Here is a 24,659-nt window from a genome sequence, read left to right as displayed (position 1 = left end):
ATCTGAATATTTTTAAATAACAAAGGGAAGAAAAACTGGAAATGCAAGGGAATATGAAAAACTTACTTTGAATAAACTTAATATCAGGCAAATGGCATTTTAATGTGACCTTTCTTATTAAACAAATCACTAATTAAGCATTTATAAAATGTAATCAACATGTAAATTTGACTCCACTTTAATTCCTAACTACTTACTTTGTGGGAATTTACCACCTAACTTTCCCTCTGTGCTTCAATTGTTGATCTTAACTAAATTTAAAAGAAAACTCCCACAGAACTTCATTCGGAGTGATGCTGTTTCAGATTTAGTCTTCAAAATCAGTTAAAAACAGAGGAATGTTCTAATGTCATGTGTTGGCTAAATTTTTTTAATATCTTATTTTAAACTTGGACTCTTGTAGCATAGTTATGATGTTTAAGATTCTGTAGGGTATTTTTTTTTTTTGTAGTTTCTGGTTTTGTTTTCTTGTTTATTTGGTTTTGTTGTTTCTGGTTTTTTTTTTGTTGTTGTTGTTATCTTTTTCTTCTTTTTTCTATTTCTTCTTTTAAATTGATATTTATAACATATAGACAAACTCTTCCCAATTCTTTTTCCTTTTTTCCCAACAAAACCACATACTTGAATCATCTTGTTCTGCTTCATAAATTGAGGGGGGAAATGTGAATGGTATCAGGACCAAACAGTCATATAAACATTGAGCGGAAATAAAAAATGATCAGACTTAAACACCAAACCCAAAGTAAGCGACAACATAATTGATATCCAATTTACAACAAACTGTACAAGAGGGAACCAGTTATACTAGCATTCCAGGAGGCAAAGGAGGGAGATATGGGATGCATGCTGGGAACAGGGATGGAGGGAGGAAAACACTGGTGATGGGAATGGCCCTGATTCATTGCCACTATGTACCTTAAATATAACTGTGAAAAATGTGTAATTCACTTTAGTCACAATACAAATGATTAAAAAATAGATTCTGTACAGATGTGATGACTGTCAAAAATTCTTACTGAAAGGACCCAAAGATGAGATATTTTCTGAGAGGAGAATAAGCTCACATAAAAAACATGTAATGTGAAGTGTTATTCCTACCTCCATGAGGATATTGGAACTGTGTTTACTGATATAAATGTAAAGACCAGGTGAGTGGTTCAGGTCAACCTCAAAGAATAAGTTTGACTAATATCATATGTGGGAGGGAACGAGTAAAACTCCACAGCTCTCTCTAGCTAGACTTGTCTATAAGACAAAGTTAGAAGCAAAATCCTTTACCTAGTAGATACTGGCATAAGAAAGGAAAGTGAATTAGAAGGATTTTAGGACTAAACAGTAGTTATCTTGCTGTATGAAAACATCTATATAATAACACTAAATAATTACTTATGAAAGTAAATAACATAGTTTTTTGAAGATTGTTAGAATGGTATTTTAAATTCAAAATGTTGAATAAACAAATTAAAAAAAAGGAAATAACATCCTCAAAAACAAACTACTACTTTATATATAACAACCTAAATGCCAGGAAAGTTAATAGTATATTAAAAAGAATAGTATGTTATAAATAATATATCATCGGAGAGATAGCACAGCGGCATTTGCCTTGCAAGCAGCCGATCCAGGACCAAAGGTGGTTGGTTCGAATCCCGGTGTCCCATATGGTCCCCCGTGCCTGCCAGGAACTATTTCTGAGCAGACAGCCAGGAGTAACCCCTGAGCAAAGCCGGGTGTGGCCCCAAAACCAAATATATATATATATATCATAACAGAAAATTAATAGTATTGGACCAACTCCATTGAAAATCAACCAGGTCTGAGCACAATTCTAAGTGTTTACTCCTACCATTGCAATCTTTTTGTTTTGTTTTGTTTTGTTCTACCACTGTAATCTTACAGGGTTGCTACTATTATTATTTGTGGGAGCACATCCAGTGACACTCAGGGGTTACTCCTGAGTAACCCCTCAGATGAGCTCAGAAATCGCTCCTGGCTTTGGGGGACCATATGGGACGATGCAGGATCGAACCTAGGTCCATCCTGGGTCAGCCATGTGCAAGACAAATTCCGTATTGCTGCATCATTGCTCCAGCCCTGACTATCATAATTTTTTAAATGAGGAAACCAGGAGCGGAGCAGATATTACAACAAATAAGAATCAGGGAAAAACCATGGATTTAAGTAATTTAAACCTGGAGATTATTCTCTTATAAAATACTATTTAGATTGAAACAAAAATTTTGAATTAAATATGATGTATATAAACTATAAATTAAAACAATTTATATAATAGCATGAATGATATTACAGAAAAAGCTAGTAAATAAAAGAAGGTTTAGGGACTGGGGAGAAAGCTCAGAAAAAAGTACTCTCCTTGGACTTATTAGTTACATTCATATATTTTGCATTCTATGGATGAGAAAATATGAAGTTTGTCATGCACAAGTACACAGATAGAGACCATAAAGAAAATATTTTGGGGGGCATATCCTATGGCACTCAGGGGTTACTTCTGGCAGGCTTGGGAGGCCCAGATGGATGCTGGGATTCGAACTGGGGTTCATCCTGTGTTGACCATGTGCAAGGCAAATGCAATACTGCTGTACTATTGCTCTGCCCCCATAAAGAAAAATCTTAAGGGGTCAGAGATATAGCACAGTGGAGGGGTCAATTGCCTGGCACAGAGATGACCTGGGTTTGATCCTAAGCATCTCAGATGGTCCTAAGAACCAACCAAGAGTAATACCTGAGTACAGAGCCAGGAGTAACACCTGCACACTGCTGAATGTGGCCCAAATACAAAAAATAAGGTCTTGAAAATAATATTTCTCTTTAAGTATTTTCAGCTTTTTATGTTGCTAGACACAGTTGTTGTTATAGTTTTATTACATGACAAGACTCTTACTCTGATAATTCTGTACTCCTTTAAATGATTAGATCAACATTTTTGAAACAACAAGCACACCAATTTTCTTTTAATGACATCTCAAGATGCATAATGTACTGTTGATTGGGCTATTTTCCCCAGGGGAGTTTGATTAATTTCATTTTTTTTGCCACAGAATATAATTAGGTATTTCAGTTCACTCTGGCATAGAAATCAACTCAAAACAGCTCACCACTCAACCTAAGATATTATACCTTGGATACATTATAATTTTCTTTACCTGTGATATTAAAACCCAAGCCTTTCCTACAAAAAAACCCCATAAGAATAGAAAGGTATACAGATTATAGATAGCTAAGTTAAAAATATTACTTGACTATCATACCTTATTTTGAATTTACTCTTTATATAGATTATTCTGTTAATTATAATTTGTTAATTTATTCTTTAAAATGTTATTTTATTATAATTTTTCAAAATGGTTATAAAAGTGTTAGCATGTATGTATCTACCATCATCAATGTGCCTACAAAACTTCATTTTTATGTTACTTCTAATTCCCTTCTTCATTCACTCCACTGACATTTTTAAGGTTTTAAAGACTACTTTATAATACCAGTACTTGTGGATTATTTTCAGTATCTGAAATTGAATCTTAACTTTAGTGTGTTTATATTTTAGTTAGTGTCATTTTTATTGACTTTAGAAACAGGATTATGTTGTACTTATCTATTTACTTTAATTTCAGAGATGGCTTTACCAAGGCACCACAATTCCTGGTTTATGGTCTTTCTATAAAGAAAATAGAAGCAATTACTGGCTGGTACTAGGGAATTAGATATCATCACTAGTTCTTTTTTCTAAAATTATAGCTAGTCACATATCTCAAGGGCTGAAGTATTATGTCTACTTTGTTTATAAAATTCACAGCAGTGTTTGTTGGACATTTGGAGCAGTTTCCATACTCAATTTGGAAACTTGTTACAAGATTAAAAATCCTAATGTTCTTCATACCTAAATATATAATGTGGACATAATTTAAACTTTCCTTTTCTCCTCTTTGCAATAGTAGTTTGAAGGAAAGAATGTGTGTTTCCTACCATTTTTATATTTTCTATTCAGGGCTGCTCAACACAAAAGCTGTGATTTCTTTCAGAAATGAAATAAAGTCCATATTTATATACATTCTACAAAATTTTTAAATAATATTATTCCTGTTTATATAGCACTTTTTCTGTCTCTATTCTTCCCTTAATCACTGAATTTGTGTAGTTCTGGCCACTCTGACTTTACCTGCTTTTGGAAAGCAGCAAACTTGTTTTGGAAGGTCTTAGGTTTCAAATTTTTTACATACTGACTCTTCTAAACATTCAAATTCCATTTTTGGTTTTCCTGACTATTGTTGGTAAAATGGTTACCAGCCCTGGACCTCACTTTTGCTCTTCCTTTCTCATGTCAATGAGTGGCAGCCAGTTCTTTGTTTAAGAATTATTTTTTTTAAGATTCTGTGGCTTGTTTCTTTCCTAGAAGTTGACCAATGACTTTTCCAGCCTTTTATCTTTTGTGTGTGAACTTACCTTGGCTTTTAAAATATTTCTTATACCAAACCCCTAAATTGACCTGTATGAAAATATTTCTGGATATTAAACTTTTGAATTTACCTATCTGATTCATGACATTTGACCCATGTTCTTGAATTGCGAACTTCTCTGTTTATAAGTGTTTGGGTGTGTTTGTTTGGTTAGTGTGTGGTCACCAGTCTACACTGTGGTTATATTTCTGCCCCTTTATCATTCTAAGTCCCACTGTGTAACTTATTAAATAAGAAGCTTTAACTATTATTTAATTATTATGATTCAATGCAAGAAATAAATCTGTTATTTTCTCTTAAGTAATGATCTAACTTTTTTTTTGAGTAGTTTTGTGGCATAGAATTTACTATTTCATCTTCCAGGCCACTATAATTTCATATAATTCAAAGACTCCTTATTTTATCCTAAAAGCCACTACAAAATTGTTATAATTCTTCACCAGAGAGCTTATAGAATAAATTCTCGCCCAGTAACTGACCATTTGAGTTTTTAAGTGAAAATGATAGTAATGGGGTAGAGTTATCCAGGTAAAAAGTCATGGATTTGAGGAGACAAAGAATAAACTTTGAGAGTCAAGAAAAAACTTTTGTTCACTAAAAAGCTTATCACTGAGTTTGTACTTGGGGAGAGATATGGACAATAGGGGAGGAGTAAAATTTCTCCATAGAGGTTGTCTGGGGACACACAATTTGGGACACTGGTGGAAAGTAGTAGATTCTGGTAAAGAAATTGGTGTTGGGAGAATGTAAGCCTGAAACTAAATCACAAATCACTTTTTAATTCACGCTGATTCAATTTAAAACAAACAAACAAAATAAAACAAAAGAAATTTTTATAAGATAACCAGAAACCATATGTATAGCTTCACCTTGTCTGTACCATTTATTTTTAACCCAGAACTCAGGTATATCTAAAGCTATTTACTACTTCTAAAAGATAATGTTTCTACAAATTGTTGGGGGTTGTGAATAATATATTTCTGAATGTATATTGTGGTAATTAAAAATTATTTTGTATGCAATTGGACAAATAAGAATTGAACTTTTTATGTCCTTATATTAAAACAAACTTGATCCTCAATTGTTTCTGATCAACATTCTGAAACAAGTTTCCAAACAAATTTTCTCATGCCTAGTTCATATCCCCCAAATAAAACCACATTTCTAAGTACCTTTCTCTGGGAAAATCAGATATCTGTACCTTCTTCTCCTTATTTTATAGCTTTGGCATTTATTGAGTGCTAAAATGTGCAGGCTCTCTTAGAACCTTGTAGACTTAGGAAACAGTTGTTGGCCGTCTATTTTCTCTTCTCTAAAGATGTCCTCCTCACAGGGCACATTGAGATGTGACAGTTCATAGGCATCACTACTTTTATCTCTGAGGCATTCATGAATGCAATTAATATGTAAAAGGTAAATTATAGGCATGAAACTTTATTCAGATTCAATGTTTTACATGTGTTCAAGAATCCCTTGATTCTTATTGCTGTCTGTCAATGATTCCTTGATTTTATTTTCTAGCTAGTTCACCCATTATAATAAAGCAAAATTTCTCTTGTCTCTTTAAGGCCCTGGAAACACAAAGTTCTAATAGGAGATTTAGAAGTAAGAAAGCTTTTACTTTAAAGAGGAAACCTTTTTCCTGAGCTCAGCTATATGGTCTCTGAGAACAGAGCTCCTATAATGTTTCCATTGATATTTTTAGTATTAATTTTTTGTTAGTTTTAAGAACATATAACTAAACTTATTCCAACCAAATCTCTGTAAGATACATCTAAACTGAGTTACTAGAATAAAAATATTACAGTCCTTGTTTTCATTTTTCTTTTTAAATTTTTTAGTTTTCTTTTTGGGTTACACATAGATATAGTCATGGCTTACTCCTGGCTCTGTGCTCAGGAAGTAATCCTGGGAGGCTTGGGTGACTATATAGGATGCTGAGATTTGAAACAGTCTCATGGGCCATACCCAGTCTAATCTCTCCAGTACCTGTCCTATTTGCTTAATCGCAGAAAGGTCAACAAATTTACTTTGTAAATTTTATATTTCAAATATGTAACAAAGAAGAAAATAAATGAATACACTTCTGAGAAAACTCAATTGAATGTATATTTAACAACAGTACCTTCTAGCATTAGCTGCATCAAAATTATTTAAGGAATCCTTTAGTAATCCCTTTCCTGGAAAGCATCATATTCATATCAAGGCAAAAATGAACATACCTATAATCAAAAGACCATTCTTGTTCTGGTTTGATATGACCTACTTAAACCAAAAATGTCTACTTCAATCATCATTACAATTATTGAATCTTGCCAGAAGGAATGCCCTCCATTACTTCTCTCTGTAATTGAGTTGTATTGATTTTCAAAGCTAAAGTCACAGAAACAGAAAAATAAATATTACATGAGTATGTTCCTTTCAAAGGTCTTAAAAGTTTAGTATTTTCCTACAGGTTAGTCTTAGTATGGCTGAGTCAAAATCTTTATAATGGTAAAATAAAATATATGTAGGTAGATGGGTGGAAGATAGAGTACAGAGGAAGGCACTTGCCTAGCAGGCAGCTCACTTCCTGGTTTGGTTTCTGGTACCACAAACAATTCCTTGAGCAACACAAAAGCTGATCTTTGAGTACAGAGCCAGAAATAACCCACTTTAAAAAAATCAATGATTGCATTTTATTTGTCTATATATGTATTTTTTCCACATAAAATACGTCACAGTATAGACAAAATTCAAGAGAATAAAACTGACTAAATGAGAAACAATGATGTCACATAACCCCATTTTGCTTTCCCCAGTATTGGTTCTCCTAAATTTCCATGAAGTCATTCATTGCACACTTCCTTTGTTCAGACACAGAGAAACTCAACATAGCTGCTGAAGCAATTTTTCTCTTCACAGATTTAGTATTTCTTCATTACGCTTTTGTTTCAATGGAAAATGTCCTCCCACACTCTTAACTAAAGATGACTCTCATTAAGCCAAAGCTTATGCCTCTTCTTACATAACAAACATATACACATCCCACCTGCTTCTGAATTACTTTCCATCTGTTCAAGACAAACCCCGCTGAAATAAAAACTAAAGAAAAAGAACGTTTTTATTTGTAATGGACATTTTGTCTTCAGGCAAGAGAATTTTGTACTTAAATTGAGTCATCTTTTAAAAACTGACAGATCATTAGATCACAATATTACAGAACTATATGAATATAGCCTAACTATTAAATGTAAACAAGACACTTTTTAACCACCACTAATATTTCAATGCCATTCAACCTTTCAATGTACCTTTGGTACCTTGGTACCTAACGTGCCATTCCTCATCTTTCCCCTTTCCCTTTAGTAAGTTAAAAATCTTTTTAGATGTCAATAATTTCATGAAATTTTGAGTAGTAGCTGGTCAAACAGTTCTCAGATTAATTTTTTTGGCTCCACAAAAATTTTTAACAATTATACTAATTTAGAGTGAGTGATCAAGAAAGAGAGCAGATAAGATAGTTGTCTTGCATGTGTCAATCACAGTTTCTTAAATAGCACTATAAAAAGTCCCCTTAGCATGATCAATAGCAATCTCTGAGCAGAGATGAGACTAAGTCCTGAATACAGCAATGTGTGGCCCCAAGACCCCAAATAAAAAACAAAACAAAACAAAAAATAATAAAGAAAATATCCAGTTTTAAACCCCCCCCCCACGGATATAAAAAAATAGCAATGTTATAATACCCAAGGACAATAGAGACAAGGGCCAGAATGACTGGTCCATGATAGGAATCTTGTCACAAAGAGTGGGGAGCTCAGCTAAGGTAGATAAGATACCACTATGATAATAGTAGTTGGATCACCATGATCACCCTGGACAGGAACTGTCCTGAAAGGACACTTTACCTCCTGAAAGGAGGTAAAGTGATATACATAATACCTCTTTAGTAACAATATTGCAAACCACAGTGTCTAAAAGAAAATTAAAGGAGAAAGGGAGAGGGGTGGCAGAGCAGTAGGAAAACTGGGCACATTGGTCTTGGTGAAGAGATGGATGTAGGATATTGTATGACTAAAACTCAAAAAACTTAGTAACTATCTCAAAGTTATTCAATTAAAAGTTTATTTTATTTTTATTATTATTTTTGGTTTGGGGGCCACACCTGGTGACACTCTGAGGTTACTCTTAGCTATACACTCAGAAATTGCTTCTGGCTTATGGGACACTGAGGGGATTGAGCCCACGGTCTGCCCTAGGCTAGCAGGGGCAAGACAGAGGCTTTACTTCTTGTGCCACCGTTCTGGCCAACAATTAAAAATGTATATAAAATACCCACCTCATTTCATTAATAGTAAAATGTTACTGTTAAAAACAGGGATATTTTCATTGGAACTTAAAATATTTACCAATATTACCATCATTATATAAAACTATTTTTCATACTTTCAATAAATTTAATAAATAGAAAATCATTTAGATTTATTTTTCCAAAGGCAATATAGGTTTTACTCTTTTTTTTGGTTTTGTTTTCGGGCCACACCCATTTGATGCTCAGGGTTACTCCTGGTTAAATGCTCAGAATTTGCCACTGGCATGGGGGGACCATATGGGACGCCGGGGGATCAAATTGCGGTCCTTCCTTGGCTAGCGCTTGCAAGGCAGACACCTTACCTCTAGCGCCACCTCACCGGCCCCATATTTTACTCTTTTATGAAATGGTCTCTCAGACGTTTTAGAACTGGAACACTAAAGGAAGCAGAGAAGATGATATTTGAAAAATTACTGTAATAAAATGAAGTAAAAATGAAAAATTCACAGCCTTTTTCTGTTCCCTTACATACATAATCTAATTCCTATCTTACTAACATAAGTTTTTGCAGTGATTTAGGACACTATAAATCATTTTAATGTCCTCACTCACTTGTAGGAGGAAATGAAATAGCTGAATTTAGACTAAAAATAAACCTTGCAGATTTGCTGAACCTTACTACATTTGACTGTAAACAACTGTCGTCCCTTTTGAAAAGCTAATCCTGCCTGACTTTTGAATTTCTCAAGAGATTGTACTAATAGATATTTTAAAGCTGTATGTTAGATAATTATTTCCATAACAAGCACAGATTGGTTCTCTCAAAAGAAAAAATGAAAATGAAAGTTCTATTCAATTAAAATAGAGCTATTAATACTATGCTGTGCTAGAAAGAGAAAGTTTGTTCTTCAATAGCCTCTGCAATTTATCAAAGAATTTTTTCATGCAACTAAAAGAGTTGGGAGAAAATTTAAGTTTTATGAAGAGTTTGCAAAGCAAATGGTTAACTGGTAAGCTTTCTTCAGCTAAAACACAAAATGAATATTAACATCACTGGTGAGAGAGAAGCACCTACTGGATGCCTTCACATTGGCAGTACTAGAGCTACACTAGATGGAAGAAGGCTCAGAAATAACTGCCTTTGCTTCTTGTCTTTTTGGTGATTTATATTATATATAGTCAGCCATATGAAAGAAGAACAGTACTTGACATGATACCTAGCATTAGAATACTCATTATCTCATGAAAGATGTCCTTGTTTAAATAATTCATTGTGTGTGTGTATGTTTTGGTGGGGAAACACACTTGGGGGTACTCAAGGTTTATTATTGGCTCTGTCCACAGGAATTATTTTTTGTTTTGTTTTGTTTTTTGTTTTTTTGGGCCACACACGGCGGTGCTCAGGGGTTACTCCTGGCTGTCTGCTCAGAAATAGCTCCTGGCAGGCACGGGGGACCATATGGGACACCGGGATTCGAACCAACCACCTTTGGTCCAGGATCGGCTGCTTGCAAGGCAAACGCCGCTGTGCTATCTCTCCGGCCCAGGAATTATTTTTTATGGATTAATCTGGAGACCATCTGGGATATCAGGGATCAACCTGGTTGGCAAATGCCTTAGTCTCTGCACTATTGTTCCACCCCAATCATCTGGGTTTTTTTTCTTCATATTAATAATTTTTATTTTGACCAAAGCGGTTTACAAATCATTCACAGTAGTATTTCAGGTACATAGTGACATTGAATCAGGGGCACTCCCACCGCCAATGTTGTCCTCCCTCCACCCCTGTTCCCAGCCTGAATTCCATACCGCCCCCTCCTTTGCTTCCTGAGCTGCTAGTACAAGTTGTCTCTTTTGTGTCTAGCCTGTTGTAGATTGGGTATCGAATTTCTGTTGTAGTTGGCTTTGGATTTGGTGTTCAAGTCTGATCATTTTTAATTTTTGTTTTTTAGAGACAATTTAGGATTAGACAGATACAAAGTTATGATAATCTTATTTACTCATATCACCTTTTGATTCTCCAAGGAAAAGCAACCTATGAATAACTTTTTTTGGTGTGTTTTTGTTTTTGGGTCACACCCAGCAGCACTCAGAGGCTACTCCTGGCTCTTTGCTCAGAAATTGCTCCCAGCAGGCTCGGGGGACCATATGGGATGCCGGGACTGGAACCACCGTCCTTCTGCATGCAAGGCAAATGTCCTACCTCCATGCTATCTCTCCAGTCCCAATCTATGAATAATTTTTATATTTTATTTTTTGTATTTTATTAAAACACCTTGATTACAAACATGATTGTGGTTGGGTTTCAGTCATGTAAAGAACACCCCCATCACCAGTGTCCTAAATCTCCCTCCTCCCCACCCCACCCCTGCCTGTACTCTAGATAGGCTTTCTATTTCCCTCATAAATTCTCATTGTTAGGATAGTTCACAATGTAGTTATTTCTCTAACTAAACTCATTACCCTTTGTGGTGAGCTTCATGAGGTGAGCTGTAACTTCCAGCCCTCCTCTCTTTTGTCTCTAAAAAATATTATTGCAAGAATGTCTTTTATTTTTCGTAAAACCCATAGATGAGTGAGACCATTCTGTGTCTTTCTCTCTCTCTGTCTTATTTCACTCAACGTAATAGATTCCATGTACATCCATGTATAGGAAAATTTCATGACTTCATCTCTCCTGACAGCTGCATAATATTCCATTGTGTATATGTACCACAGTTTCTTTAGCCATTCATCTGTTGAAGGGCATCTTGGTTGTTTCCAGAGTCTTGCTATGGTAAAAAGTGCTGCAATGAATATAGGTGTAAGGAAGGGATTTTTATATTGTATTTTTGTGTTCCTAGGGTATATTTCTAGGAGTGGTATAGCTGGATCAAATGGGAGCTCAATTTCCAGTTTTTGGAGGAATCTCCATATAGCTTTCCATAATGGTTGGACTAGATGGCATTCCCACCAGCAGTGGATAAGAGTTCCTTTCTCTCCACATCCCCGCCAGCACTGCTTGTTCTTGTTCTTTGTGATGTGTGCCAATCTCTGGGGTGTTAGGTGGTACCTCATAGTTGTTTTCATTTGCATCTCCCTGATGATTAGTGATGAGGAGCATTTTTCATGTGCCTTTTGGCCATTTGTATTTCTTCTTTGTCAAAGTGTCTGTCCATTTCCTCTCCCCATTTTTTGATGGGATTAGATTTTTTTTTCTTGTAAAGTTCTGTCAGTGACTTGTATATTTTGGATATTAGCCCCTTATCTGATGGGTATTGAGTGAATATGTTCTCCCACTCAGTGGGTGGCTCTTGTAACCTGGACACTATTTCCTTCAAGGTGCAGAAACTTCTCAGCTTAATATATTCCCATCTGTTAATCTCTACTTTCACTTGTTTAGAGAATGCAGTTTCCTCCTTGAAGATGCCTTTACTCTCAATGTCCTGGAGTGTTTTTCCTACTAAACAGGTATTTTTGCTATATACCTTATATTGAAAAATATATTTAAATAGTACAACTGCACTTAGAATCTGAGCGTTCTTTTACCATTTAAACTTCTAAGAACATTCTTAGAAGTAGGTCATTGAGTCTATTCTTCCTACACTATGGTAACTTAGGAATATTTTCAGATTCCTCAATTAGTATCTATTCAAGAAGCACACAGTAATGAACACTTTATAGAATTGTTGAGAAATCAAATAATTCACATAAGTAGCTTGGCATTTGTAACTCATTAATATATTATATTATAATTTATTAAAATGCCTTAATTTCTAGACACTTCTAAGTATACTACAAGCATCTTTGATAATTTTTTTATTGTTGTCTTCAGGTTTGTGCATATCTCTAAGATCCCTTCAAGTCTGAAAAATTTTTTATGATCTAAAGTTATATATTTGTTATTTTTTCTGTCATTGATTTTTCTAGGAAGACATTTTGGAACACCAATTACAAGAAAAACTTAAAATATTTGTTGCTACTATCTTCTTAGGAAAAATGTTTGCTGATAAGAGCATACTTAATTTTTTTATTGAGACATGGTAATTTACTGCTATTCATGGTTGAGTTTGGGAATACAGTCTTCTATTACCAATCCTGTCACTAGTATCAACTTCCCTCCACCTATGTCCCCATTTTCCATCTGCCTCCTGATAAGTACATTTTTTTTTTTTTTTGGTTTTTCGGGCCACACCCGTTTGATACGCAGTGGTTTCTCCTGGCTAAGAGCTCAAAAACTGCCCCTGGCTTGGGGGGACCATATGGGATGCCGGGGGATCGAACTGTGGTTGCAATCTTTCCTTGGCTAGTGCTTGCAAGGCAGACACCTTAACTCTAGCGCCACCTCGCTGGCCCGATAAGTACATTTTTAAGTTTTGTTGCTATAGTTTAAATATTATGATTTCAGTGTTGTTGGTTCTGTATTTAATATATGTATATACATACATACATACATACATACATACACCATACCTAATCCCTACCAATATGTCTGAGACTTCTACCCTCTGCCCCAGATATTTCCCATCACCTCTTATTACATATTTCCCTTGGTTTATTTACTTTATTCTTCTCAGTATAAATACCTAGTGACTAGGGTGATATTTGCTTGTTTTATAGTATGAAAAATATGTTAAATGTTTGTATATAGCAGTTTAGGAAGTAAAAAACCTAAAAGTTATATTTTATATCAAAACTTCCATAAATATTCTTAAATCTGGAATGGATTCAAGGAAAATAGCAGATCAAATTCATTCTGTTACTTTTAGTCACTTAACATTTCTAATTTAAAGGAAGGGGAAATCCTAATAAGTAAGCTGAATCAAAGATGGATCAATAGAATCAACGGCTTCTATTAAGTGCTTTCTATTATTTATGGAATAAAATGCAATGGATATTTTTGGAAGAAGATTATTGCAATATTTTCAAAGGCAAAAAAATTAAACCTTTTATATCAATGCGTTATGGTAAAGTCCATATGTATATGTGAGTTTAAGTTGTTAAGAATAATGAGATCAATGAGGAAATACAGGAGGAAATATTTACCAGCTGCTTGACCAAATCACATAGAGGGGTACTTGCCACAACTATTCTTTTTGCCCAGTGATGTTGAACTCCAATGATAGTGAAATCTCTGCTTGCAATGTGTCCTTCATATGAGATTTGTGTTTCAGTGAGCACCATGTTTACTCTGGGTAGACTACCACTGGAATAACCAGTTTGGGAACAGGGTATATTGAATGGACCATTGTGAGTTTATATCTTCTCATTTCCTTGAAATTTCTCTAGACAAAATGCATGCTGGAATAACAACAATGTGCTGCATTTTCAAAATAAACTAAAAAGTGTAAGTAACTTTATTTGAATTAGAGTATATAAAAAGTTTATCTAGATTATCTTTAAGATTTGGAAATTTATTACAATTCACTCCAAAACTCAAATAACTTAATAATCACTTATACAATATTTCTTTGCTGTGTCTGTGTTTTCAGCCACACCCAGTGACGCTCAGGGGTTACTCCTGGTTATGCGCTCAGAAATTGCTCCTGGCTTGGGGGACCATATGAGATGCAGGGGGATCAAATCACGATCCATCCTAGACTACTGCACACAAGCAGAAGCTTTACTTGCTCCACTGCTCCTGCCCCTTTGCTTGCTTTTGTATCTCAATCATTATTTTATGCAGATAAGTAGTTGTTTCATCTTTCATAAATACACATTTCTATAGCCATGTTAAGTTTTCCAAGTAAGTCTTTATCCCAATACATCAGAAAAAATATCAATTTAAATAAGTTTTTTTTGCTAATTTTACTAAGTAGTTTTTTTTTATTAATTTTACTAATTTACTAGTAAACTTACTAATAATTTAGTTACTTAAGATAAATTTGTAGTGAGCGGGGTAGAGCCCTCATCCAACGTGGCTAGTACCTGCCTTTGGAAGAGGATGATTTGGAGACAAAGATAGAGTGATAATGAATAAATGATGTCAAAAGGAGATACTGTTGTCCTTTAATCAAGGCCTGCAGTTTGCTTTCACTGCTGGTTTCAAACAGGAGCCTAAAGAAATCTCTTTCTATGGTCTGTTGACCATTTCAGAATCCGAAAGTGTAATGGTCAATTCGTTAGAAAGAAACATCTGAAAGGAAAAAAAAAAGAAAGAAAAAAAAAAGGAGATACTGTAGTTTGGTTACCAACCAATAGTCAGCGGTCAAAGAAAACTTGCGATTGTTGAGTAGATACTAAAAATAATCTACAAGTGGCTTTAGGATACAGCTCACAAACTAAAAATAATCTACAAGTGGCTTTAGGAGCTCACAAACATCTAGACTTCCCACTTTTGATCCAGGCTGTGAGAAAATGATCATTTGTGCTGATTATATCCAACAATTTAGGGTACTTAGTTAGGAAAGAAATTTTTCTCATCTGTGAGGGCAGAGCATGTGTTGTTACTTTGTGTTTCAACCTCACTGACCAGCCGTGTGATTTCCATAGGAAGTTCTGAAATTACTCAATTCAATGTGATTTCATTATAACAAATTATAAAAACTAATTCTGGCCAACTTTGATAAAAAGAACATTGTTGAAAAACACTGTTATTTTTGTTGTATATGCTTTCACTTAATGTCAAATGTGTCCAAGGACCTATTCACCTCATGAACTGAGGATGTAGGTTCTTGGTACAAACAAGCTAACATACATATGCCATTCTTTTACTTGTACGAGATTGTAATGTCCATGAAATAAAAGACTATGCTTTATTTAATTTAATTGCAAAGAAAGTGTGTCACAAAATAGACCTCAATTTTTTTTTGTTTGTTTTTGGGCCACACCCGGTGATGCTCAGGGGTTACTCCTGGCTGTCTGCTCAGAAATAGCTCCTGGCAGGCATGGGGGACCATATGGGTCACCGGGATTCGTACCAACCACCTTTGGTCCTGGATCGGCTGCTTGCAAGGCAAACACCGCTGTGCTATCTCTCCGGGCCCCAGACCTCAAATTTTTTTTAATCAGGGCCATGGGGGGGGGTGTCTTAATTTGTTTTCTTAATAGTTTATTTTTTTTTTCAAATAAACATGTATGAAGGATAATAGAAATCGACATTCTCAGGAAATACTGTTTAATTCTGTTTATATCTGCACCATAGTTATATCTCTAACATAGTGGATAACTTCATAATTCTATTTCCAGAGCACTGAAGAAAAGAAAAAGGTAGTTCATGCCTTGGCCATTTCATATCTGTGAGAATATACAATGTCCTCACAGGGCTCAGCTGGTTTAATCTCATTGTTTTGTGTCTAAAACTTTTAGTTTGGTTTATGTTAGCAAACGCAGTTGCTTCCTGAGTAATCCCTTGGCGCCATCGGCCATTTTACAAACAGAAAGCTAGCAAATAGCTCTTTCACTGCTTGTGACCTTGGTGGCAGAGGATACTTTAAAGAGTTCATTACATGCTAACAATGATAAAAAGAACACCAGACAATAATAAAGCACAAAGCTTAATTTCCCAATGTAAATGTATTACCATTGCTCAGAACAGAAGCCATAGAGCTGTTTTTCTATAAACATGTCTTCTTTTTATAGGCAGATATTTCACTTAAATCCCCATATTCAGGACTGGGGAAGATACCTTGGCAACATAAAAAATGCATGGCTGTTCACTAGTGTTATATCATAGTTGTTTTTTCAGCTGATAGACTGTGACAATACATTTATGATGGTTTGGTAAAAAATGTGATGGGTAGCACATTGCTTTCATTCATCCACAACTCCTTATAAAACAGATTGCATTCTTTTATGTTCCTCAAATACCATATTGCGCATGTGATTTGTATTAAATTACAATATATATTTCCTTAATAAATTCTTGTTTTAAGAGAAAGTTAATAACAATTTTATATCCAATTGTCTTAACTTTGAATTCCCTAAAGTACATGATAACTTTGAGATAATTGGCTTCATTAATAACACACACAAGTACACAAGTACAAGTACACACACATGTGTGCATGTACCTCTCAGAGATAATTGCTAAGAAGAGGAGATTTACTAATGTCAATTTTACTAAAGGGTGAATGTACAATGAAGACTTCATAGATTGTGTTGGGTGACTTGATGACTCTTCCAGGACCTAATGGCAGGATAGAGAATCCATAAGGACCTTCAAGTCTTTTTTTTTTCTTCTATTACCTGTCCTCCTTGCCTTTTTAATGCTTATCTTCCTCCTCTTCCTCATCCTCCTCCTTCTTCTTCTTCTTTTATTTATTTATTTTTTTTTCAGCAACACCCCGGTGGCACTCAGGGGTTATTCCTGGCTATGCACTCAGAAATCGCTCCTGGCTTGGGGGACCATATGGGACGCTGGGGGATCGAACCATGGTCTGTCCTAGGCTAGCACGGGCAAGGCAGATGCCTTACTGCTCTGGACCACAGCTCCGGCCCCTTCTTTATTCTTTTACTAAGAATGTTTCAAATAACCTGACTTAATTTCAAGTCTGTTCGCTTTTAATTACAACAATGATCAATGATTGAGCCTTTTTGTCTTAGTCCATTTTATAAGAGAGCCAGATCAATGCATGGGCCAGTTTCCTACACTGCTAACCAGACAAGCAAGATATCTGGAGTCAATGCTTTCTTTGGTCAGTAAAAATAATGAAAACTGAGCTTTCATTGAAAGGAATTTTAGAAAATGGTTCAAAGATACATAACAAAAATAATTTTTGTTTGCAAAGTTTAAATAAATATGAAGTACACATTGGCTCAATAACCCTGGGAATTTTTTTCTCAGTTCTGATATAGCATTTTCTAAAAGTTAAAAAATTACATTGTTCATTGATTTGTTTACATAGAGGGTAAATATTATTCTCTTTTTATTATATATGGTGAAAATTAGCAGTGATATACAGTTTGAATGGTATTATCTCCACAAAATAGAATAATAAATTCTCATGATTTGTGAGCATCATGAGGTTTGGGGAACAAAAATGTCTCGGTATTATTTTTAAGAAAATAAAAAATTCACAGATTATAGTTTCTAAGAAAATTTGATTTAGTTCTTTTGGATAACTGGTTTCTGGTAAGTTCTATAATTTATATTAAATTTTTTATAGGTTGCATAGAAAAATCAATTAATAACTCTAAAATAGAAGTTTATAACAATGTATCTAGAAAATCACTTAATTATTTAGCTTGGATTTTGTTAAAATTACATAATTAATATTATACAAAAGTGATTCATTTTATGTGTTAAACACAAGAAAATAGCACATATACAATTTTAATTTAATTTGCAGCGATCAAGAATATTCAAGTTTGAAGATCTAAATGAGATGATTTTTTTAAATTTTTTTATTTTGAATTATGAGAACAAAAGATGCAAAGAAAGAGGACAAGGTAAAGTTACAGTGGAAGGACAATCACCCGTAACATAATTCTCAGAAGAAGTCCCCTTGCTGATATCTTAACTTTGAACTTTCAGCCAAAGAACGTTAAGATAAATAAAACAGAATCCATGTACAATTACTTTGTTCCTCAAGTCTCCAGATTGTAACACATTATAATATTTTTTTTTTTTGGTTTTTGGGCCACACCCAGTAACGCTCAGGGGTTACTCCTGGCTATGCACTCAGAAGTTGCTCCTGGCTTGGGGGACCATATGGGATGTCGGGGGATTGAACCGTGGTCCGTCCAAGGCTAGCGCAGACAAGACAGGCACCTTACCTCTAGTGCCACCGCCCGGCCCCACATTATAATATTTCTTAATAGCACACAAGGCAATCTAAAGCCATAAAACTTACGTAACTCCTTAAACATTAGAGGCATAGTATTTTTTACATTTCCGTGTACATGCATATTAGCTTAAGTTAACCTCAAAAAAATTTTTTTTAATTATGACAACAAAGATGGAAAGAAAGAGGACAGGGTAAAGTTACAGTGGAAGCCCAATCACCCATAAACAGAATTCTCGGTAGTCCCATCGATGATATCCCAGTCTTGAACTTTCAGCCAAAGAACATTAAGAAAAACAAAACTGAACCCATGTACAATACAATTACTTTGTCCCTCAAATCCCCAGTTGTAGTACATACTATTTCTTAGCAGCACACAATATAATCTAAAGACATTAGACTTATGTAACTCCTTAAACATTGAGGGCAAAGTACATATCTCTAGTTCCATACACATGCTTACTAGTTTAAGTTAACCTCAAAAGTTTTAGTGGGTTGTTTTTCTTAAGGATTGGAGTCAAGGGAACATAGTAAAAAACGGTATTAAAATGGCATTTGTTTGCATAGGCCCACCAAAACATAAGGGACATGGAAAGACAAATTATGGTCTAAATACAAGGAGACCCTACCCCTGAAGTTTCCTGGCACAGGACTGACTCTAGGCTCCAGGCAAACTAGTTTGTCCAATTCAAGTCATCGTCTGTAGTGGCAATACACCTCCATTCCTCACATAGTCTCTGTTGTTGGTATCATGCTTCTGTATTAAAGATCCTTGAGTCTGCATATCCCATATTGCAGTCAGGATATAATTTTTAACAGTGTACCTCCTAAAACATAAAATAGAAAAGTATAAAATTCTTATAAAATTGCAGTTTGGATGTATGCAATATATTTCCATTAGTATTTCTTAGTTCACATTGGTGATAATAATAAAATGGAAAATGTAGACATTAATTTTATATGCAAAATATGTTTTTATTATAACTTAATCTATCTACAAAACCCAATATCTAGCAGGTACTAAACATTTCTTGAATAAATACAAGTGGAAAATTTATGCATGTATTAGGAATAAGACAAATAAAATAAGACAATTACAAACTTCCTACTGAAATCCACTTGCATCATTGATTTAGGTAACTAGACAGACTGTGACATCAATGTGGGACCAGAGTTCAAAATAGTATCATAGAATTAGGAGAGGTCATGTCAGGGTTAAGTGCTGGGGCAGGAGTATTCAGCCCTGAAGCTCGGCATAATGAATTCAGGGGGAAAAAGTTCAGATCTTCAGAATCCAGTAGAATTTCACAAGCAAAAGACACAAGAGAAGACAAAGTCCACAGCAGAGTAAAATCTACTATACCCAAAGGTGGACCCTACAATAAACAAAGAATGCAGCGGCAATGTCTTCTCAAAGTATCACAAAATAAGATACTTATACAGCCTCCCCTTTTTGCTTTTCTGAGACAATCAGTGCAAGAAGCTAGTTCCAGAGGTCAAAGTTTCTGAGGCAAATGAGAAATGCTACCAACAAACAACTCTTTTCTGGGAAATGAAAGGCAGATGTGAAGAGTGTTGAAGCACTGACCTTCCCAAAACTAAGTTTGAAGTATAACAACTTTGCTAGAAGAAAATTGAAAATAAACCAGATTTTAAAGCCAAAATTGCAGCTTAGTAAAGACAGGCCAAAAGGAAAGTCAATAGAGGAAAAATAGCTTAGTGATGGCAGAAAATTGGACCAGGGTACCTGAAGAGATAAAACAAGTCACATACTAACTTATTATGTATAATCTTATTATGCTAATCACTATTAATAGGAATATTATACAGTATTTAATGTTTCACAGAAAATGTATTTAATAATTACCTGATATTTTGTTCTGTTTTTATTGAGTCATTAAATTGTAATTCCCTTAATTCTCAGCTTTAGTTTTTTTTTTTTTTTTTTTTTTTTTTTAAATTTTAGCCGGCTCGAGAAGACCACCACGCGAGGGCTGTCTGCTGCGTCAGAGGGACCCCGGCCCTCAGCGAAGAGAGCGGGGTCGGGCCGGATTCCGCACCCCTGCGCCCACCCACGACACACCCGGTGCGGGGAGAAGCGAGGGGCCCGCTGGCAGAGCGAGAAGATCGGTCCCATTCGCCATGAATGTCCGTCCCTCGTCTGGCGCGGCTTAGGCCCGGCCCAGGAGAGCGCGACACCACCACATCGATCAAGCTTTAGTTTTACTGATACGAGAAATACAGCATTTAGTCAAGATGGTCTCCAATTCTCATTTTTTAGAACTTAGTATTTAATATGGGTATTCTCAACTGTCAGTTTTATGTCGAAGCCTTGTCAATAGAGAATTATCTTGCATTGTATCTAAAACAAATAGATTCTAGCAAAGATAAGGAAGATTTAGCTTTAGAGAAAGCTCTGGAATTGGACTTTATGAGATAAGGAAGCTGCTAAGACAAGCAATATATCTAGGTAGGAAATTGAGGCATGCTGCAGTCAGGGAACATGTGAGAAAAAAACATTTTCAATAAATTGACTAACAATATTTCAGGAAAAAAGATTAATCTTTCTAGAAGCTAGTATGAATTCCTTTTAAATTAAAGTTTATACTCAACCTAGTTTTATGTTTATAATTGTGAAGGATATATTTTAAAAGAGAACTATCTCACTCAATTGTATAAATTTCAGTTTCCAATCACATGATGTTGATATAGTCCTTCAAAAAGTTTTAATAAAGTTTTGACCTTGATTTATTATTCATAACTGAGTTCCTGATATATGATTCTCTTACCTCCAATCTTATAAATGACTTTAATTAAGCCTTTTCCGATTTCTACTTGACCAAATTAAAGGAGCTAGACCATCTTCTGAGGATGCTTACATTCTCTCAAGAAAAGCCTCCTGAGTTGGAGAAAATCTTGATGGGAAACAGGCAAACTGATCTTGTGTCCTGAACCTTCATAGGATGAGTTGACTTTAACAACTGCCTAAGAGTACCTGGGGTTGCCTCATGTTACAGATTAAATATTTCACCTGAGAACTTTTTCCTTAGCATAAAAACTATAGTTATTTCTCTGAGCACTTTCAACTCATTATCTTGGTTTGTCACTCTTGACATGTATCTGCCAAATTTTTGACAAGCCATCAATCTCGAACTTCTTCCTGGTCTTATCCCACCTGTACAAGCAACTGACCCATCAATCTTATTTTTCAAAAGTGAGTATAAAACTAAATGAATGTAGTTAATAGTGATTTAAAAAGTAAATTGAACAAAAACTGATTGAAAAGTGATACGTAATGACATTCTTACGTAGGAATTCTATTCCTCCCAACAATGAAAATCTAAAAATGGCAAACTATTCTTCACTTTTACTCTTTATAGCTCAATTGACTTTTATAATGTCTATCATTAAATTAATTTGTTCATTGCACAATTTTAAAGAGGATATTTAACCTTAAAAGCAAGCCTTTCCAATTTTATTTGGCCAAGTAAATTCTTTTAGCTGATTATTCTAAAGTTCACCTGTCAGTTCAACTGTCAGTTTATTTTTTATTAGAAAGGAACATATATTGGGGAAAACTTAAATTTCATTTGTACACTATGGCAGAAAACGTTATTGTTGTTGTTTTGTTGTTGTTTTGGGGCCACATCTGGTGGTGCTCAGAGGTTACTCCTGGCTCTGGGCTCAGCTATCACTCCTGAAAGGCTCAAAGGACTATATGGGATTCCAAGGATTGAACCCTAATCAGCTACATGCAAGGCAAACACCCTACCTTCTGTGCTATTGCTCTAGCCCCACTTTAATTATTTATGCAAATAGACTTACTAGTCAAAAGAATGCCATCAGCTTTTTCTAATTGAATAGCTTCGTTTTGGAAGATTGTAAATCCCAAATTTTTATTCCTATGTATTTATGGTAAGATTTTGTTTTTGTTTTTTGGCCACACCCGGACACACTGAGGGGTTACTTCTGGATATGCACTCAGAAACTGCTCCTGGCTTGGGGGAGTCTATAGGAAGCTTGGGATAGAACGGCATTTCATCTTAGGCTAGCATGGGCAAGTCAGATGCCTTAGTGCTTGTGCCACTGTTCCAGCCCCAGTAAGATTTTGTTTTACATTAGATGAAAAACGTTTTATTAGGGGCTGGAGAAATTGCACAGCAGTAGGGAGTTTGCCTTGCATGCAGCCAATCCAGGAACGACAATGGTTCGAATCTCGGCATCCCATATGATCCCTCTCCCCCTAATCCTGCCAGAAGTGATTTCTGAGCTCATAGCCAGAAGTAACCCCTGAGGACTGCCAGCTGTCACTCAACCCCCCCTACAAAGATTTATTGTTTTTGGTCATAGTTTGTGTCTACCCTTCCCAGATTCCTCTCTCCCCCACCCAAATTTCTGTCTTGAATTATTTTATTTTATTTTTATTGTGGTCATGTGAGTTACAAATCTTTCACAGTAATATATAAGGCACATAGTGACAATGAATGAGGGGCTTTCCCACCACCAGTGTTGTCCTCTCTCCACCTCTGTTCCCAGCTTTTTGTAAATTGGGTTGTTGTGTTGATTTTGGGTTTGGTGTTCAAGTCTGATCATTTTTTATTTCCACTAAATGTGCATATGACTATTTCCCCTCAAATTATGAGGCTGAACAAGATAATTCCAGTAAAGTGGTTCTATTGGAGATATATGATAAGATAAGGAAGAATAAAAGAAAAAACAAGAGCACAAACAAAAACAAAAACAAAACCTAGGAGGAGTCTGTCTAGGGTTATAAATATCCATTGAGAAGAAGAAAGGGAAAAAAAGAACAAGGTAACAAAAAAAAACTAAATAAAATAAAAAACAATAAGGCAGTAACAATCAAAGTACAAAAAGAACAAAAAGAAAAAAAGAATAAACCAAAAACCAAAACCATCAACTACAAAACAAACAAAAATAAATAAAAAAACAAAACAATGAATTATTAAAGCCTAATCTCTTATTAGTACCCTTGTCTTGAACTAGTTATTTTGACATAATAGGTTGTGGTGAGAATGTATTGGTATAGAGTAGGTCTCTAATTTACTAAGAATGGAGCCCTTACAAAAGTGGAAATTTTAAAATCAGGTTTGGAAATGAAATCAGAGATCAGGGTAATGTATCTGGGGATAAAATCAGAGATCAGGTTGATCACATGGAAACTGGACACTGTCAAAATAGCCAACAGACCACCAGAAGAAAGGAGAAGGTGAATAGCAGTTTGCCCCTGCCACAACACTTTCCTACACCTTAAGAAGAAAGCATGCTCAGAAACCATACACCTGCCTTCAACTTTTGTCACTGGTTTGTGATACACTGTGATACAATAGTCTTAAAGACTAGCACAATTATAATCAATGTTATTAAGGAAAATATATGTCCATGGTTGTTTTTATTTGAGGTCATATCTGGCAATGTTCTGGAAGTGCTCCTGAAGCCATGTGGTACTGAAGGCAGAACCCTGGATTTCTGCATGCAGAGTGTGTACTCCAGCAAGTTTAACTATTTCCCAAACTTGCCATTTTTTATAAACTTTTCAAAAAAACAATACATATATGACTTGTAGGTAGAAATAAAAATAGTGACCTTAGGACTATTCTGCATAGGGACTCACTCTCAGGGGTCTCAAACTCACGGCCTAAGGGCCGCAAACGGCCCTCGTACAACATTTTGTGGCCCTGCCCTCGAGGAATCTTTTTTTGTTTTGTTTTGTTTTAGTTGTTTGGGTCACAACCCCCAATGTTCAAGGCTTACTACTGACTTTGCACTCAAGAATCACCCCGATTTTGCCTCCTGCGGCCCCCAGTAAACTAAGTTTGAGAGCAATAGTACAGTGGATTTGGTATATGCCTTGCACAATCTAATAAAAAAGGGTTTGTAACTGAATCCCCATCACAAACATTTCTCTCTGATCTCTCACTTGCTCCATATCACTCACTCCATGTAGCTTCAGACAAAAGATGTGTCCCTGAAAGCAAAGAAAATTGTAGTATAGTCACTTTGAAGGAGAAAGTAGAGAAAAGTTTAGGAACCTAGAACAAATGAAAACCAAGGTGGGAGTTTGGTGGGTAGGTCAATGGGTGGGTATTAATGTTCTCATCCTATGCAATGAGTAGCCAAGGTTAGAGTACATGTTCAAGCTTCTGGCTATAGCTCCAAAAATCT

The 24,659-nt window shown here is 35.3% G+C and overlaps 1 protein-coding gene and 1 non-coding gene across 2 annotated transcripts in view; both read left to right on the top strand.

Moving 5' to 3' along the window:
* GUCY1A1 (guanylate cyclase 1 soluble subunit alpha 1) overlaps positions 1–24,659 on the top strand; it is an 825,102-nt gene that overhangs the window by 635,228 nt on the left and 165,215 nt on the right. The gene's annotated exons all lie outside the window — the stretch shown is intronic.
* LOC126005010 (small nucleolar RNA SNORA2/SNORA34 family) lies at positions 14,754–14,889 on the top strand. Its single transcript, XR_007494197.1, has one exon. It is a non-coding gene; the product is annotated as a small nucleolar RNA SNORA2/SNORA34 family (small nucleolar RNA).

Source organism: Suncus etruscus, chromosome 3 (genome assembly GCF_024139225.1).
Source record: "Suncus etruscus isolate mSunEtr1 chromosome 3, mSunEtr1.pri.cur, whole genome shotgun sequence".
NCBI lineage: Eukaryota > Metazoa > Chordata > Mammalia > Eulipotyphla > Soricidae > Suncus > Suncus etruscus.
Note: the sequence above shows the minus strand (reverse complement) of the source record. Positions and strands in the feature narration are given on the sequence as shown.